Source organism: Chiloscyllium plagiosum, unplaced genomic scaffold (assembly GCF_037043375.1).
Source record: "Chiloscyllium plagiosum isolate Xiang-an unplaced genomic scaffold, Cpla_swu_hap1 HiC_scaffold_47, whole genome shotgun sequence".
In the NCBI taxonomy this organism is placed as follows: domain Eukaryota; kingdom Metazoa; phylum Chordata; class Chondrichthyes; order Orectolobiformes; family Hemiscylliidae; genus Chiloscyllium; species Chiloscyllium plagiosum.
Window position 1 is genome coordinate 8,372,916 of NW_028270185.1, and position 19,581 is coordinate 8,392,496.

At 42.7% G+C, this 19,581-nt stretch overlaps 1 protein-coding gene across 6 annotated transcripts in view; it reads left to right on the forward strand.

Moving 5' to 3' along the window:
• Positions 1–10,736: 10,736 nt before the first annotated feature.
• Positions 10,737–19,581, forward strand: part of meiosin (meiosis initiator) — an 82,059-nt gene continuing 73,214 nt past the window's right edge. For 5 of the 6 annotated variants that reach the window (XM_087984125.1, XM_087984131.1, XM_087984128.1 and 2 more), the window contains exons 1-2: positions 10,737–10,964; positions 12,697–12,868. The gene's annotated coding sequence lies outside the window, so the exon portion shown is untranslated. Of the gene's footprint in view, positions 10,965–12,609; positions 12,869–19,581 lie in introns of those variants that run through there. The other variant, XM_087984126.1, reaches the window with a different exon arrangement.

Genomic DNA, 19,581 nt, shown 5'->3' on the forward strand with positions numbered 1-19,581 from the left:
CTAGATTGCCCATGGTGTTAGGTGCATTAGTCTGGGTTAAATGTAGGGAAATTAGTCTGGGTGGGTTAGTCTTCAGAGGGTCGGTGTTGACTTGTTGGGCCAAAGGGCCTGTTTCCACACTGTAGGGAATCGAATCTAATCTCAGGAAGTTTTCCCTCGTGGGTAATATAGAAACTGAGAGCAGTGTTTCAGAATAAGGGGTCTCTCATTTAAGATGATAATGAGGAATTTCTTATGTCAGAGGGATGCTAATTTGTTTTACTCAAAGAGTGGTTCGCGTGTGGAATGAACTTCCAGAGTAAGTGGTGGATGCGGGCATAGTTACAAGATTTAAAAGACATTTAGATAAGTACATGAATAAGAAATGTTTGGAGGGATATGGGCCAAGTGCAGACAGGTGGGCCTAGTTTAGTTTGGGATTATGGTTGGCATGGACTGGTTACACCAAATGGTTTGTTTCTGTGCTGCATGACTCTATGACTCCATTAATCTTTGGAATTCTTTACCCTAGACAGCATGAGGCTAGGTCATTAAATATATTCAAGGATGAGTTATAAAAATTCTCAATCTGCAAGAGAGCCGAGGATAGGATGGGGCAGGCCAGGTGTGAGAGTGGGGTTGAGGATGCAATCAGATCAACCATGAATTAATTGCAGCTGCAAGCAAACAGTTGAAAATAACTAACAAAACAGTACGATCACACTGGGGAAAAGGCTATGTTTGTGATGTTACCTCAGCTCCCATTAACTCCTCTTAGTCAATTCCCCTGATGATAGAGCAAATGAAAGGATGCTGTACAGGCAACTGACATTGGTTTTACCCACCAAGCTTTCTGATTCGTACCCAATGTGATCAGACTTTGCTGAACGTATGAATTAGGAGCAGGAGTAGGCCCTTCAGCCCTTGATTCTGTTCTGCCATTTAGTAACATGTGTGATCTGATACTACACTTCCTGCCTACCTCCCCATAAACATTCACTCTTTGCTCAGCAGCCCTTCCGCTCAAAGAAACTGGCTTTCATAACTATAGCTCCATCAATGACAGCAACTCCACTGACATTTTTCTAGTTTAGATCTGCTTCATGTATATGAGAGGTAGCAGGCTGCTCAACCATCAGAGATCTATCCACATTCAATAGCCACACCTAAGCACTCTCTGTCAAGGATCACGGAACCATGTTTAAAGGGTTGGAATTCTGCATGACATGCCCCTCCCCCAGCTGTCACTCATTACTGAAATATACCGGGGTCAATAGTAAGAGTCCTAACACAATCTGGACTGCTTTGATGATCGTGACTCAACAAGTAGCACACTTGCCTCTGAGTCACAAGATTTCTGGGCTCATGTCCTGCTTAAGCACAAAAGCAAGGCAGTACTGAGAGAGTGCTGTACTGCCAGAGGTGCTATTTCCAAGTGAGATGTCAAACTATGGGTTCATCTACCTGCTGGTGTGGATGGAAAGATCCCAGGGACAAGAGCAGGGGAGTATTGGTGCCCTAGCCAATATTTATCACAGAAATAGATGTTTTGGTAATTATCCCAATGCTGCTTGTGGGAATTTGCTGTGCATAAATTGGCTGCCACTTTCCATATAATACAATTACACTTCCAAAGTACTTAATTGAGTGTAAAATGCTTTGAGTGTCCACAAGTTATTAAGAGCGATATACAAAACCAAGTCTTTTATCCCTAGACAGCTTTGATTAAGGTCAACCATTTCAAAGCAGATTAAAAATGCAGTTAGGAACAATCTGAGGCTCACTACCATTATGTGCAAAGCCTCAATCAAAACCCACTCAGCAGCTAAAGCACTTAAAGTGGAATTCCTAATGAGAATGAAACAGGAATAAAGCAATACAGCAAATCCTACATACCTAAATATCTAGCCAGTTTATAGAGAGCTCTTGTGCACAGTAGTAATGTCCATACCTCTAGGTGAGGAGTCCCAGGTTCAAGTGCCACCTATTCCAACAGTGTGATCCTGATCAGTTTGATTAGGAAAATGATCAGCACGTAGGTTATACATGATTTTACAGAAAGGTTGCTCATGTGTCAACTTTTCAATATAAGGCAAAATAATTAAGAATCAATCATTCCTAGCTAGAACTCCTGCTATTATTCTTTGTAACAGAACAAACTTTGAAGTTACTGACTGTTACAACATGGCAACACAATGTCGGGATCGAAATTAGTTTCTCAAAGAGTTTTTGACAACACCTGACTTCAACTGATTTACAATCTTGTAACATGCTACAAAGCAGCTGTGTATGTAACAAATATGACAAGTGAAATGCTTGGAAAAGACTTGTTTTCCAGTGATAACATTAAAATTATGTAACTTGTAGTGACATTAAGAAATAAATAGCAGGGTACAGGAGTAATCGGGATATTAAAATAACACAAAAGGCTCTGGTTTACTTTAAGCCTTATTAACATATAAGTCACACAGTATCAATAACATGCAAATACATCGTCCGAGAATGACTAGTACTCGTTCCTACTTCGGATCTATCAGTCCCAAATTCTAAGTTACAACATTTACATTCAAATGGCAGTATTTGATTTCAATGCCTACATGGTGCCTGCAAATGACTGGCAACAATGCAAGGCGTCAAAGGTACTGCCAAAATTTACAAATTATATTTATATAGCATCTTTTGATAATGGTATATTAAATACATAAAGACACACAACTGGAGGGCATTGCTTAATTAAGTATTTAAAACACTTATGAAGTGACTGTATGCTATTGAACACTATCTCCTCCCAAGACCACATCTCAATTTAAATTCTTAAATTGTCTTTGAGATGTTGTCCTTCATTACATGCCCATTTAAATGGCTTCCACCTGTTCACTTTGCTTTAATTTAAAATAATTGCTTTAATTGATTTGTCAAGAGTGTGAAGAGAGACTGTGTTTCAGGTCTCCGTGACCAGTGGACACCACTGGGGGTGGAGAACATGATTTTCATTCAAAAGCACATTTCTGTTCATTTTACCATACATATCGTATAAAAGTTGACTTTTTAGACTATTTTTAAAGGTTCAATTTATAGGGTCGACTAACATAGTTTTGAGGGGCTGAAATTTATGCTACAGTTCGAAATACTGTATGATTAGCATAAGTCGATTTGATCGTACAACTAATCCCAGGTAAAGAAGAAAACTGCAATGAATTATAGTAAAGGTAATTACCAGATAAAAGCAAGAAGAACAAGAATGAATTACTGGTTGGAAATTTTATTTATACATACCGGTACGAAAATTTAACATTGTCAAAGATTCATTGAAATCCTGCAAAATCACACTGTTCAACATCATCAAGGCTTGGTATAATGGTACACTTAAAATGAAACACTTATTAAATTCTGAACGTGTAAGCATCTTGAACTTTCCCATCAAATTCTTCCATTTCCCTCCCATTTACTCTCGTATGTTATGAATCTCAGCAACATTAACAATAAGTTAAAGAATTAAAGATACATATCGCTAATATATCTCACTTTTATTCAGATGTAATGGCACAATTAAAATGATGAATGTTTAAACTTTTGGATTCAAAGTGAACAAAGTGCTTTAAATACTGATAGACTTAGATTAGATTCTCTACAGTGTGGAAACAGGCCCTTCAACCCAACAAGTCCACACCAACCGTCCGAAGGATAACCCAACCAGACCCATTCCCCTACACTATATTTACCCCTGACTAATACACCTAACACTACAGGCAATTTAGCAATGGCCAATTGACCTGGTCAGCACATCTTTGGATTGTAGGAGGAAACTGGAACACCCGGATGAAACCCACACAGACACTGGGAGAATGTGCAAACTCCACACAGACAGTCGCCCAAGGCAGGAAAAGAATCCGGGTTCCTGGCACTATGAGGCAGCAGTGCTAACCACTGAGCCACTTGGTACCGATCTGAATGAATGGATGAATCAAAATGTGCTGTAGTAAACTAAGTGGGCTAAGTAGAGTTATGAATGAATGAATAGAGATACAATAAAATAAACAAAGAGCGATGAGTAGAGTTACCAATGTGAATGAATGAATACGATTTCATTTAAGTGGGTTAAGAGAAACATGCAGTTTCGTTTGTAAGAGGTTTATAATGCGATATAGTAGTAGACTTTTACGTGAGATACATGGAAAATATAAGATTTTTTGGCCAAAAGTAAGGGGTTGACCTTTACATGAGATTGACTTTTACACGAGTATATACAGTATTAAGTTTCCTTTCAGATTTTACCCTTACTAACAATGTCCCTTTAAAGGGCTGCCACCGGTTTGACTAAGTTTAACGTGGCGCAATTTGGGTTAATTCAGTTTAATTGTTTTCATTGGTTTATCAAAAGAGTATAAAGGAATTGGCAGGACTGTGGATCAGCAGGAAGGATTGATGTGGAGGTACTGGTGTTGGACTTAGGTGGACAAGGTCAGAAGTCACACAACACCAGGCTTTCACCTGACAGTATTTTCACCTGACAAAGGAGCAGCACTCTGAAAGCTTTTGACTTCAAATAAACCTGTTTGACTATTGTTGTGTGACTTCTGGCCTTAGCAAGGGGGCAGACATATGCAATGCTGGATCCTATAAATAAATTAGTGATCATGATAAGGATTTGCATCTCATTTCATGCTTTACCATCTGTCTTGGGATTCATTTAACAAAGTCCCAAGGCACTTCACGTCATAAAACTGAGTATAATACACTGGAAGAAAGTGAGGACTGCAGATGCTGAAAAATGTGTTGCTGGAAAAGCGCAGCAGATCAGGCAGCAACCAAGGAGCAGGAGAATCGACGTTTCGGGCATAAGCCCTTCTTCAGGAATGAGGAGGGTGTGCCAAGCAGGCTAAGATAAAAGGTAGGGAGGAGGGACTTGGAGAAGGGGCATTGGGAATGCGATAGGTGGAAGGAGGTTAAGGTGAGGGTGATAGGCCGGAGAGGGGGTGGGGGCGGAGAGGTCGGGAAGAAGATTGCAGGTCAAAAAGGCGGTGCTGAACTCTTCCGCCCTTGAACCCCACCCCTCCAATCGCCACCAGGACAGAACCCCACTGGTCCTCACCTACCACCCCACCAACCTCCAGATACATCGTATCATCCTTTGTCATTTCCGCCACCTCCAAACAGACCCCACCACCAAGGATATATATCCCTCCCCTCCCCTATCAGCGTTCCGGAAAGACCACTCCCACCGCGACTCCCTCGTCAGGTCCACACCCCCCACCAACCCAACCTCCACTCCCGGCACCTTCCCCTGCAACTGCAAAAAATGCAAAACTTGCGCCCACACCTCCCCCCTCACTTCCCTCCAAGGCCCCAAGGGATTCTTCCATATCCGCCACAAATTCACCTGCACCTCCACACACATCATTTACTACATCCGCTTCACCCGATGTGGCCTCCTCTACATTGGGGAGACAGGCCGCCTACTTGCGGAACGTTTCAGAGAACACCTCTGGGACACCCACACCAACCAACCCAACTGCCCCGTGGCTGAACACTTTAACTCCCCCTCCCACTCCGCCAAGGATATGCAGGTCCTTGGCCTCCTCCAGTGCCAGACCATGGCAACACGACACCTGGAGGAAGAGCGCCTCATCTTTCACCTAGGAACCCTCCAACCACAAGGGATGAATGCAGATTTCTCCAGCTTTCTCATTTCCCCTCCCCCCACCTTTTCTCAGTCCCAACCCTCGGACTCAGCACTGCCTTCTTGACCTGCAATCTTCTTCCCAACCTCTCCGCCCCCACCCCTCTCTGGCCTATCACCCTCACCTTAACCTCCTTTCACCTATCACATTCCCAACGCCCCTCCCCCAAGTCTCTCCTCCCTACCTTTTATCTTAGACTGCTTGGCACACCCTCCTCATTCCTGAAGAAGGACTTATGTCCGAAACGTCGATTCTCCTGCTCCTATGATACACTGGAGTCAAGCTGTTAACTCTGTTTTCTCTGCACATATGTTGCCAGACTTGCTGAGTTTCTCCAACAATTGCTTTGTTTCGGATCTCCAGCAACTGCAGTTCTTTGTTTTATTATCATGACTGTCCTATCTGTGTTTTGAATTCCATATTCCTATCTATCCCAAATAACCTTTGATAACTCAACCTAAGTAGAATCTACCCCACTTTAAAAATATTCAATGATCCTCCGTACAGCACATTCCAAGGCCGATAGGTTCCAAAGTCACATAACCCTCTGAGAGGCAATGTTCCCCCTTATTTCTATCCTAAAAGGGTAATCCTTCATTTGAAAACTCTACCCTAGTTCCAAACTCACCCATAAGAGGTAACATCCTTTTCACATCCTACTTCCCAAGACATTCAAAATCTTATGAACTTCAATCAAATCAGCTCTTGCTCTTTTGAACTCTAGTGAAAACCTTTTCCTCTTAAGATAATCCAGTCACTCGCTGTATCAATTCAGTAAAGTTCCTCTGAAACTGCTTCCAACGCATTTATATCCTTCCTGAAATAAGGAGACCAAAACTGTACAATGCTTGAAGCATAATATCCTTATATATATATTTCTAGTATTAAAGGATAGCATCACATTAGCCTGCTTGATTACTTGCTGTTCCTGCATACTAACCTTTTGTGACTAATGCACCATGCTACCTGGATCCCTCTACACCTTGGAATTCATTGCCTCTCTGTTTAGGTGGCACGTGGCTATTTTATTCTTCCTGTCAAAGTGAAAATATTCACACTTGCCCATGTTATACTCCACCTGCCAGATTTTTGTCCACTCACTCAGATTTTTGTCCCATCCAAGTCTGTCTGCACCCTTGTTATGTCATCTTCACAACGTACCTTTCTACCTATCTAGGGGTCATCTGCAAATGGGACTAGTAATCCAGGTCCCAGTGTGATGTTCGACGGACATGGGTTTGAATGGTGAAAGATGGAAAAATTCAAATTCAATACAAATCTGGAATTAAAAACTAAATAGCAACCACTGCTGACTGTCGCACATATCCACCTGGTCCACCAATACCCTTCAAGGAAGGAAATTCTTGCCTGTTCTGGCCTACATGAGACCCACATTAAGGTGTTTGACTTTTAACTGCCTTCTGAAATGGCCCAAGCAAGCCACTCATTCTGGCATTCCAACCGGAACTCTATCAACAACCACATTGACTTGGATCCCATTTATCAGCCTCTGAGAAAAAAGAACCGGAAATGACATCATCGTAGGAAATGACGTCACCACATGAAATGACATCACCAACTCTATGAAACTCAAACATATAAATAGAAAGCAGGCTACAGCACCAGTGCTTCATTCAGAGGCTCACTGAAGATGTTACCTAGTATGGTGATGAAACATCTGAAAACGAACCTTCCAGCTTAGCAAGCAAACCTACATCCAGAAACTCAAGCTGAGCTATAAATCTTCTCAAAACTCGCCAGGCCACTCAGTCAAATGCCCATTGGGGATGGCCAGTGACATCCATATACCGTGAATGAATAGAAAAATAAATATTTTGGAACAAATTCATTGCTTTATTATAGAAAACGTGGCAACCAATTTTCATACAGTAAGCTCCCACAAACAGCAACGTGATATTGGCCAGGCAAGCCACTTCTTTGAAGTTGATTGATGGGCTAATACTGTCCTGAGATAATTTCTCTATTCTTCTTTCAAATAGTTCTTGTGGGATATTTTGCATCTATTAGACAGGGTAGACAGGCCCTTAGTTTAATGTCTCACTCCAATGTTGTCAGCCTAGATTACGTGGTTGGCTTACTGGGGTGGAACCTAAACTACAATTTGGACTCAGAACCAGTGTAGTAAACGAATGCTGACATAATAGATTCTGTTAAGTATTTTGAGATGCCCTGAAGTCATGAAAGATCCTACCTTCATAAATTAATTTTCCATACAATTGATGGAAACTTTCCCAAATGGTTAATTCCTGATTGCCAATCATCGCTTTGGCAAAAGCTGTGTGTGCTATTTATATTACGGTTAAAAGTTCTGTTCTTTTCATAATTCTCTTCCATCAATTCCCAATATAATTAGCAACTTCTTAATGAATCTCAGAAGTGTTACGGTGCACAAGGTAGCCATACAGCCCATCATGCCTGCACCAACTCTTCAAATGAGCGTCATTCACTTGTGCTAATCTGCTTTTTCCCCATATCCTTGTGTATTATTTCTGTCCAAATAATTATCCAGTACGTCTGCAATCCCTAAATTGAATCTGCGTCCACCATATTTCCAGGCAGTGCATGCCAGACTCCAGCTACTCGCTGAGTAAAAATGGTTTCTCTAACCTTGCATTTACTTCTTTTGCAAATCACTTTAAATCTAACCTTATGGTTTCTGATGCTTCACAAGCAGGGAACTCTCTCTATCTACACTTTCCAGCCCACCCATGATTTTGAAAACATTTCTTAAATTTTTTTTATTCATTTGTAGGATGTGGGTGTCGCTGGCTGGTGCAGTGTTTATTGCCCATCCCAAGTTGCTCTTGAGATGATGGTGGCAAGCTGACTTCTCGAACTGCTGTAGTCCGTGTGCTGTACATTGATCTACAATGCCCTTAGAAAGGGAATTCCAGAATTTTGACCCAGTGACAGTGAAGGAATAGTGATACATTTCCAAGTCAAAATGGTGAATGGCTTTCAGTATCTGAGGAGTCACGAATGATGCTGAACATTGTGCAATTATTGGCAAACACACCACTTCTGACTTTATGATAGAGGGAAGGTCATTACTAAAGCAGCTGAAGATGGTTAGGCCTAGGAACCCTGAGGAACTAGTGCAGAGATGACCTGGAGCAGAGATGATTGATCTCCAATAACCACAACCATCTTTCTATGTGCCAGGTATGACTCCAGCCAGTGGAGAGTTTGCCTCCAGAACTCATTGATTCCAGTTTATCTAAGGGTCCTTGATGCCACAGTCGGTTGAATGAGGCCTTGATGTCAAGGGCTGTCACTTCACCTCATGTCTGGAATTCAGTTCTTTTGTCCATGTTTGAAACAAGGGTGTAATGAGTTCATAGCTGAGGGGCTCTGACCGTACCTAAACTGTGCATCACTGAGCAGATTATTGCTAAGCAGATGCTGTTTGATAGCACTGTTGCTGACACATTCCATCATTATACTGATGATCAAGAATAGCCTGACAAGGTGGTAAATGGCCAGAACGGATTTTCCTTGCTTTATGTATCCAGGACATACCACTGCAATTTTCCACATTGTGTCAGCGTTATAACTTCCATAATCTCTCCAAAGAAAACAGTCCCAATTCTTCAAACTATCCTTATAACTGACATTCCTCATCTCTGGAACCATTCTTGTGAATTGCTTCTGCATTCTCGTCAATGCGTTCTTCCTATAACATGGCACCTAGAACTATACACAATACTCCAGCTGAGGTCTAACAAGTTGTTTTATACACAAACTAAAAGCTCAATAGGTTTGTGACTCTACTCATTGGAATTTAGAAGAGTGAGAGGTGATCTCAGTGAAACATTTAGGATTCTGAAGGGGCTTGACAGGGTAAATGCTGAGAGGATGTTTCTCCTCATGAGAGAGTCTAGGACCAGAGGGCAAAGTCTTAGGATATAGGAGTGCCAATTTAACACTGAGATGAGGGGGGAATTTCTTTTCTCAGAGGGTTGAGTGCCTTTGGAACTCCTTGCCACAGACAGCTGTGGGGGCAGAGTCCTTGTATAAATTTAAGATTGAGATATATTCTTGATCAGTTGGGAGATCATGGGTTCCAGGAAAGAGCAGGAAAGTTGACATGAGGAATGTCAGATCAGCCATGATCCTACTGAATGGTGGAGCTGGCTCAAGGGGCCGAATGGCCTACTCCTGCTCCTATTTCTTATGATCTTGACATTTCCACAAACCCTGGCCATGAATCTTAAACTGGCATGCAACTGATTGTTCAAAATTTAAAATCTCTGAATCTTAAAGATGGAACGCATTCCAATTTGCTGACCTACCGGAATTCACCAAAAACATATTTCAGAGAAAAACTGTTTCAAGGATTGTTAGGTTGATTGGATTTGGAGGGATAATGTATGTAAAAATTCAGAATGAAGTAAAATTCAATGCTCATTATAACAAGGTGGGTTTTTTAAAACTTTTAAAGTGTCATCTAAATATCTGACAATGTCGCGTCCACTCAAGTATAGGGAAATATTCAGATATAACAATGTGCATTATCATCTGCTAAATTCAATTAGGAATTCAAAGTGAAGCAACATTCAGTTCTCAATATAACGATGTGTAATTTAATCTGTTAAATTGTTAGGAATATAAAGTGAGGTAAAATTCACTTCTCAATATAGTGAAGTGTAGGGAAAGATAAGCACCACCAGTAATGCAGGCATAAAGAGGAAAGTATAACCAGGACATTAGAATCTCCTTAGAGAAAAAAATGTATATAACCAGGAGATTTAGAATCTCCCCTCAGTTTAGAGAACTGACACTGAGCTGGCTGAGCCAGTCAGTGTATTACTGCTGCTGTTGGTTTCTGCTTTGGGTGGGGGGAGTTTCTTCTTCTTTCCCCCTTTCCAAAATAGACACTTAACTTTTGGTTTTCTTTTTTATTATTATTTGTTTGGCTGTATTTCTTCTTCTTCCTGATTTAAAAAAAACGAAGTGTATAAAATGGCAAGCACTGCAGGATCTAAATATCTGAAAATGTCTCCATAAAGAAGGGGAGGGTAGAAAAATTAGATGGAGGAAACCTAATGACCAAAGTAAGAAATGGGCATCATGATGAGAGACATTTTAAGAGCAGCGGCGAACATACCCACCCTGCCTTGGCACCGCCCGGAGGCGGTCTGAAGAGATTCCCTCTCCGACACAGTGCCCGCTGCAGCCTCCGCGCCTCTGCCCTGCCCCTAGCAACGGGGGCGTCAGCCAATCGCGGCCGGCGTTGCGGCGGCCAATGCCAGGCCGCTCTCCAGCGCGAGCGACAAAGCGACGGTTCGTACGGCAACGGCCGAAGGTGGAGCGGGAAACCTGGTTTGGTTGGATGGGGGATGGGGGATGGGGGAGAGAGGAGGGACACGTGACACTGCAGGTGGTGGGTGGGGTGATGGAGGAGGAGGAGGAGGAGCGGGCACCACGTGACCTGCTCCCTAATGGGGCATTGAGGTGTAAAGGTGAGGCTGAAAAATGGCCAAGGGCACAAATAAAACCCCCAAAAAGACCAAACATACTGTGGATCCTGGAGATCCCAAAGGTTTATGAAAGGTGGGATCAGGCCTGGAGGAGGGTTAAGGTGTTGTTGTGGGGGGGCAGTGGAAGATGAGGACTGTGCGGAGGCCATTTGTCCCATCCTGTTCATGCCCTCCCCTTTGAGCCATCCATACCCCCATTCCCCTGGGAGCGATGGGGGGGACTACATGACAGTATTTTCCCATCCATGCAAGTGCTTCCTGTGCTTTTTTTAAAAAGGAAACTAATGGATGGCCATCAGACAAGAGAGTTTGCAGTTGCCCCTTTAGAGGGGCCAGGGCAGGGAAAGTAGATGTGAGGAGTGTCGGATCAGCAATTATCCTGTTGAATAGCGAAACAGGCTCGAGGGGCCGAACGGCCTACAGGTCGTTCTGCTATAACGCGTGTTTCGTCAGCACGAATTGGCTATAACGCAATTGACGAATTGTGGACGTTAGTTGGGTAATGTGAACGTTCTATAGTGATTTTGTATTAGCTTCTACAACGCAATTTTCTATAGCAGTTTTCCATAGCGTGATTTTCTATAGCACGAGGTTGCAGAGGAACACAGCTTTTGTGTTATAGCAGAACGATCTGTACTCCCGTTCCTGTTTCTTATGGTTATGCTAAAAGAGACCCCTATTCACCTTTTGTTGGCTAAGGATGTGAAATATTCTGGAGTTCATCACTGCCTACAGATGTAAAAGTAGAAAGTGAGGCTTGTGCAACTTTCTCACACAGAGGGTAGTGCGTATATCGAACAAGCTGCCAGAGGAAGTGGTAGATGCAGGTACAGTTACAACATTTACACTCATAGAGTCATACAGCATGGAAACAGACCCTTTGGCCCAACTGGTCTGTGACAACCATGTTCTGAAACTAAACTAGTCCCACTTGCATGCATTTGGTCCACATCCCTCCAACCTTTCCTATTTATGTACATATCTAAATGTTGTAACTATACCTGTATCAACCATTTCCTCTGACAGTTCATTCCACAATCAAGCCACTCATTAAATTGAAGAAGGTTCAGAAAAGATTAACCAGGATTTTGCCGGGAACGTTTGAGTTATAAGGAGAGGCTGGAAATACTGGGACCTTTTTCTCTGGATCGTAGGAGGTTGAGGGGTGACCTTATAGAGGTTTATAAAATCACGAGGGACATTGGATAGCAAAGGTCATTCCCTAGTGTAGGGGCGTAAAAACTAGGGGGCATATTTTAAGGTGAGAGGAGGGTTTTAGAAAGAACATGTGAGGGATAATATTTATAAACGATATTTGGACAGGTACCATGGAAAGGAAAGGTTTGGAGGGATATGGGCCAAATGCAAGCAAATGGAGCTGGTTTAGTTGGGAAACCTGGTTGGCATGGACGAGTTGGGTTGAAGGGTCTGTTTCCCTGCTGTATGACTCTAGCACGTCTCTTTGAGAAAATGTACCGCTGGAATGACAGGGTGTTATTTCTTTCTATTTCTTTCTCTCCCGGTCTCCTTTTAAGGCCTCCCTTCGGTTTCCCTGTGGAGGGGATGTAGAAGAAATGAGCGTTTGAGAGGTCAATCAGAGATTTATTTTGACCAAGAGACATCTTCATTGGCTGGCAGCCGTCGGCGAAAGAAAAATCGTGGCTTCGTCCCTGTGGGTTAGAGATGTCATCACAACCATAATGTGAGGTGACTGCCCTTCTTTCTGTCTGACTGGCACACAGATCAAAACGTACACATTTTCAGAATGAGGGCAACTTAGTTGCCAGCGCAGTGTTTCTTTACGGGTCATTGACTGGAAGAATCTAGAACTTCCTGTGAGAACTCAGGTTCTAGAATTTACACGACCAAACCCAGAAACAATCCAGAAAGCAGCTGGAGAGATGAACACGTTTTTCTGCAACTGTGCACAGCCATGGCTCGATCCCGTTTGGCGTAACTGTGTTCATTCATGGGCATCTTGGTTCAGCCAGGATATTGTAGACCTTGAATGGAATGTGGTCAGGGTTCAGCACAGTGACATTGGGGCTTAAAGGGTTAAATTATGAGGCAAGGTTACCTGATGAAAGGGATAGTCATCATGACACAGAAGAAGGCCATTTGATGGCGGGTTTTTAGAAGATTTGTAGCTCAGATTGAGGTTCTAGATTTAGGTTTGCTCGCTGAGTTGGAAGGTTCATTTTCAGACGGTTCGTCACTATACTATGTAATATCTTCAGTGAGCCTCCAGACGAAGCACTGCTGATGATTCCTGCTTTCCTGCTTCCATGATGTCACCAACCCAAAGAAACCCAAGCATTTCAATAGAAAGCAGGAATCATTAGCAGTGCTTCGTCCGGAGGCGATGTTACTTAGCATGGTGACGAAACGCCTGAAAATGAACCTTCCAATTCAGTAAGCAAACTTACATCTAAGGCCAATTGATCTATTGAGTTCATGCCAGCTTTTTAATAGAGCAACCCAGTCAGTGTGATTCTTCCTCTCTATCCTCATTGCATTGTAAATGATAACCCTCAAGCACTCACTCAGTCAACAGATCGCAGGTCATTATTACATGTTGTGTAATAATGTGTTTGCTTGAGGCGCTGTTATGGTGCGGTCGCAGTGCCCCTAGTTGTTGATCAGAAGTCCTGGGTTCAGGTCCCACCTGGTGCAGAGGTGCATCACTGAACAAGTTGATTAGAAATATATAAAAATATGCTTTCATATATTGCACAATTACCGCCCCTTCCATTCTTCGTAAATTACAAGTACAGGCCAAATTGCAAGTAAATGGAGCTTGTTTAGTTTGGGAAACCTGGTTGGCATGGATGAGTTGGGCTGAAGGGTCTGTTTCCGTGGCTGTATGACTCTATAGCACGCCTCTTTGAGAAAATGTGTCACTGGAACGACAGGATGTTCTTTCTTTCCATTTAATCTCTCCCAGTCTCCTCTTAGAACCTCCCTTTGATTTGTGAAATTCTAAAACAATTTACTTTGTCCCTTTGTAGATGTCCAAATGTCTTTTATAAATGTTACACCTCATGTTCTTTCTTCTCCTCTCACCTTAAAATTACAAGGAACCATTCAGCCCAAGTTCAGGTTCCACCTGCTCCAGGAGGTGTGTAGTGATGTCTCTGAACAGGTAGATGAGAAAATATCTAAATTGCATAGACTTGGTTTGTCATTTTACTGAGCTACATTCCTACCACCAAATCACCATGATTTTCTTTGCCAGAACTCACTGCCCATCCCTAATTGCCCAGAGGGCAGTTAAGAGTTTACCACATTTCTGTGGGTCTGGAGTGATATGTAGGCCAGACCAAGTAAGTTTCCCCCCCTCGGGAGACGTTACTGACCCAGATGGGTTTTTCCCAACAATCGATAATGGTTTTACTTATTAATTCAGATTTTTATTGAATTCAAATTCCACCATCTGCTGTGCTGGGATCCGAAAACAAATCCACAGACCATTACTGGGGTCTCTGGATTAACAGTCAAGTGATGATGCCACTAGGTCATTGCCTCCCTGAACTTGAAAGGATCTTTCCCCAAAAGGCTCCAAGTTTTGAGACAGTTGACACTTTCAAGGCTGAAAATGCATTTTGTTGTGTTAACTAAGGATGTCAAGGTATTTGAAGGCGAGGCAGGTGGATGGGGCTGAGGTACAGATTGAGTTAATTGCATTGAATGGCAAGGCAGATGCAGGAAGGAAGTGGCAAACCCTTATGTTTATAGACCTGATACAATCCAGGTAAACTTATCATCCTCTTCGGGGAACCTGGGTGTGAGAAAGTGAGGACTGCAGATCAGAGTTGAAAAGTTCGGCGCTGGAAAGGCACAGCAGGTCAGGTAGCATACAGGGAGCAGTGGAATTGACGTTTTGGGCATAAGCCCTTCATTAATAATGTGGGTGGCTGTGGCAGTTGGTGTGGGAAGGGGGCTAAGAGATAAATAGGAGGGTTGAGGTTAGGTAGCTGGAAGGGCAGTAAGTAGATGCAGGTGGGGGGTGATGATGATAGGTCAGAGCGGAGAGTGGAACAGATAGGTGAGCAGGAAGGTGGATAGGTAGGGCACTTCAAGAGGGTGGTGCCCAGTTGGAGTGTTGGATCTGGTATGAGGTGGCAGAAGGACAGATGAGGAAACTGATGAAGTTGATGTTGATGCCATGTGGTTGATGGGTCCCAAAGTGGAAGATGAGGTGTTCTTCCTCCGGACTTTGGATTTGGCAGTGGAGGTGGCTCAGAACCACTCAGGTGGAGTGGGACGGGGAGTTGAAGTAGTCGGCCACAGGGCGGTGGGGTTGTTTGGTGCTTGTCCCAGAGATGTTCTCTGAAACGTTCCGCGAGTTGGCATCCTGTCTCCCCAATGTGGAGGAGACCACATCGAGAGCAATGGACACAGTAGATGAGGTCGGTGGATATGCAGGAAAATCTCTGCCTGATGTGGAATGATCCTCTGGTCAGGACAAACATATTTTTAATAAGCTGAAAATATGTTGCTGGAAAAGCGCAGCCGGTCAGGCAGCATCCAAGGAACAGGAGAATTGACATTTCGGGCATAAGCCCTTCTTCAGGATATTTTTAATAACCCTATCTTCACTTGTCAATGTTGCCTGCCGAATTTATTTCCTCTCCTTAAGGTGTTCACTCCTCACTGGAGTATGATGCAGAAATACTGTCTTGGTTCAAAGGTTGTTCATCCACACGGACCACATGATGTTATGGACCAGACCAAACCCCCTTGAAATATTCAGAAGATAGTCTAGACACTAATATTTTCTTAATACAAAGGTAAATGTAAGTTGTTGTATTCCAGATGGAATTTGATAGGTCAAACTATCAGATTAAAGCACAGCATACTTCATTCACCCACGATAGTTAAAATGCAACAAAAGAAGGAAGGGGTTGGAAACAACTCTATTGGAAAATTTATCAATCATAGATACAGTAATTATTACTATTTAAATGATCCAATATTGTAACATTCCACAAACACACCCTTGGCAAAAGGGCAAATTCAGACACAGATTATCTCAGATGCAAGTCCTGTAGCAGGCAGAGAACCCCCAGCTTTTGGCTGTAACCAAGCGAGGGAGAAAAATTAATTTCCACTTCTTCAAGACCCAAACACCAACTGGTGAAAGCTAAACTAAAGATCCTGGTTCTGTGAGAGTTTAACCACACCCATTCAGGCTGCTTCTATTGTTCCAAATTTTAAAAAACCCAAGGCCTCACAAGCTATTTGCTGTAGTGGTTCTAGTAAAGTGCTCGTCACCTCTGCCTTAAAACCTCTCTTCTGAAAAAACCAAGACAGTGTACACCTCTTGTATCCACAGCGTCGACACAATGAGCACTTTTCCACAGGGAGCATTGGACACTAAGAAGAAGCAGAATTACTGACTAATTATTCTTTGTCCTGAAGTGCTAAAAACGATTGAAACAAATGTCCATTTAGAGCTATCCAGGCCTCTTCCTTTTCACTATAGAATCATAGAGTTTTATTGTATGGAAAGAGGCTTTTCGGCCCATCATGCAGTCATTAAGCATGGATGCTCAAGTGCTTATCTAAATAATTCTTAAATGAAGTATATAGCTCCATAAAATTTCTTTTTCTCTGTTGGTTATTGGGGTGTGAGGCATGGCAGACTGGGCCAACATCTGTTGATAATCCTCAAGAAAAACCTAGTTGGCTGATCTCTCTTATAGAGTCACATAGCATGGAAACAGAACATTCGGTCCCACCAGTTCACCCGGACTATGTTCCCAAACTAAACTAGTCTGACTTGCCTTCTTCTTTAATTGAGCTGATGGATTTCATGTTGTACAGATACAACCGTACCGCTGATGGGCAAAAACTGCTTTGCATTTCCAGTAATAGCTGAAAGAGAAATGACGGCTTTAACAGTAGAATCTACAGCATAGAACGAGGATGCCATTCAGCCCATCACCACGATACTGGCTGTTTGTAAGAGATATCCAATTAGTCCCACTCTCTCTGCCTTTTCCCCTGTAACACTACAATTTTTTCCTTCCAAACTGGTGGCAATGGATTTCGCTTTGATGCTGGGTCAGTGTTGCAGCTACAAAGTCATTATGAAATTGTTAATCTTTGCCAATTAACCCTGGAGTTTGCAGTGTAAATCCTACTTGATTAGGTATGAATACTTTTCCAGCTTGATTGAATGCAAAGTACGGTTGAAGATATGAAGCTCACATTGCACAATCTGAGCTTCTGAAATTTTTAACTCATTATGTTTTGGTGGAAAAATGTTACAAATTAGAGCTGGAGGAGATCATTGGCCCCTTTGAGCCTGATTAGATTACTTACAGTGTGGAAATAGGCCCTTCGGCCCAACAAGTCCACACCCACCACCACCCATACATTTACCCCTTCACCTAACACTATGGGCAAATTAGCATGGCCAATTCACCTAACCTGCACATCTTTAGACTGTGGGAGGAAACCGGAGCACCCGGGGGAAACCCACGCAGACGCAGGGAAAATGTGCAAACTCCACACAGTCAGTCGCCTGAGGCGGGAATTGAACCCAGGTCTCTGGTGCTATGAGGCAGCAGTGCTAACCACTGTGCCACCCATACTTTCCTATTCAGTAAGATCATGCTGATCTTCTACTTTGATTCCACCATCTTGTATTATCCTATGCTTCCCTGAATATCCAAATATCTGTCAATATCTAACTGGAGAATTCATGACGAGTGAGATTGAAAATTCTGAATTAATTCTCAAAAGCGAGTGATATTTTTAAAACACTGCAGAAGTAAATTCTCCAATTCAGCTTGGTTAAGTTCACCTTCAATTGACAGCACTCTTGGTGATGACGGTCGTTGTCGAAAGGTCTGGCGCTGGAAAAGCACAACAGGATGGGCAACATCTGAGGAACAGGAGAGTCAATGTTTTGGGCACCGCGGATGCTCCCTGATCTGCTGTGCATTTCCAGCGCCACACTTTTCGACTCTGATCTCCAGCATCTGCAGTCCTCACTTTCTCCCTGTGGATGATGACCCCAACCAAATGCTATTGCACCAATCTTTTCTCGCAGCTCCTCTGTTGTGCAACAATTTGCAAAGAGAGAAATTTCAGTAACTTCCTTTCCTTTTGAGATAAAATGACTTGACGATTTCCTCCACCCCCGCCTTCAACCTTTCACTGTAACCACCGCCACAAGTAGGGCACATAATCTGACATACAAAGGCTTTGGGTGACATAACCCACGAGAGTTCAAACAATTAGCGGTCACAGAATTGAATTTAATTAGCTTTATTGTCACACAAATGAGTACAGTGGAAAGTTTACACATCATCACTTATGGCACCATCTTAGGTAGCTAGATACAGATTCTTCAATACAAGTTCTTAGGAAGAAAAAGTGTAACATAAAGAAATAAAAAGTCCAGCATTATTGCTTGTAGGTATACATTAGAAAACAGAAAAAGTTTTGAAGGAGACTGTTGACCTGGGTTGGCTACCAGCAGGTGGAATCTGCCCAGGAGGAAACGAGTGATCTTTCCAGAGGTGGCTTGATAATGGCAGAAACTAGCGGCCAGTTATGTCCTTAGCTGAGATGTGTCACCAATTCCCTGTTTGTAGACTGATACTTAATCGCCCATCTCAGTAGATCTGCTAGGAAAGCACCTGACAGCCACTGTGAGTTCAGGACCCGCAAATGGCAGGGGGCATTTTAGAGAGCATAAAACTCTACTCTGCTAAAGCAACTTAGCCAGCCCTCTCCCTGAAAACCTAAATTATTTTTATCTTCAGGTGTTTAGCCTATTTCACATAGAAAGCTATAGTTGAATCTGCCCAGCCACCCTTTCAGACACTGCCTTTCCGTACCCTTATCAGTAACTATACACTTTGCAAACACAAACTATCCTGTTCTTAATGTTTGTGGAAATGATTTGTGTTACTCATACCTTCATATTGAGAACTATATAATGCCAGATCTTTCATCGTGACTATTCTTAGTCCTGTCAAAACATCATGCAGCCAGATGGGATACTTTGCGTGTAATCCTAAATGCTGAGCTGCTCATTTTGCACATTCTGACCAGCTCTGAGTGTTTCATTTCTCTGAAGCTTTTGTTTTATACTTTCACGGGACATTAGCAACTCTGGCAAGGCCAAGATTTATTGGTTATCTTTACTTTGCCTTGAACTGAGGGTCTTACTTGGTCATTTCACAAGATTGTTAAGAGTATAAACCATATTGCTGTGAGCCTGGAGTAACACCAGGTAAGGAAATTGTGAACCAGGACTTTTTTTTCACAGTAATTCATATTACGATCATTCCATGTTCACGATTACTGAGGCAAGCCTTCGATTGTAGGTTTTATGAATTGAATGCAATTCCTTAGCTGGCATGGTAGGATTTGAACTCATTTCTCCAGATATTAGCCTGAGT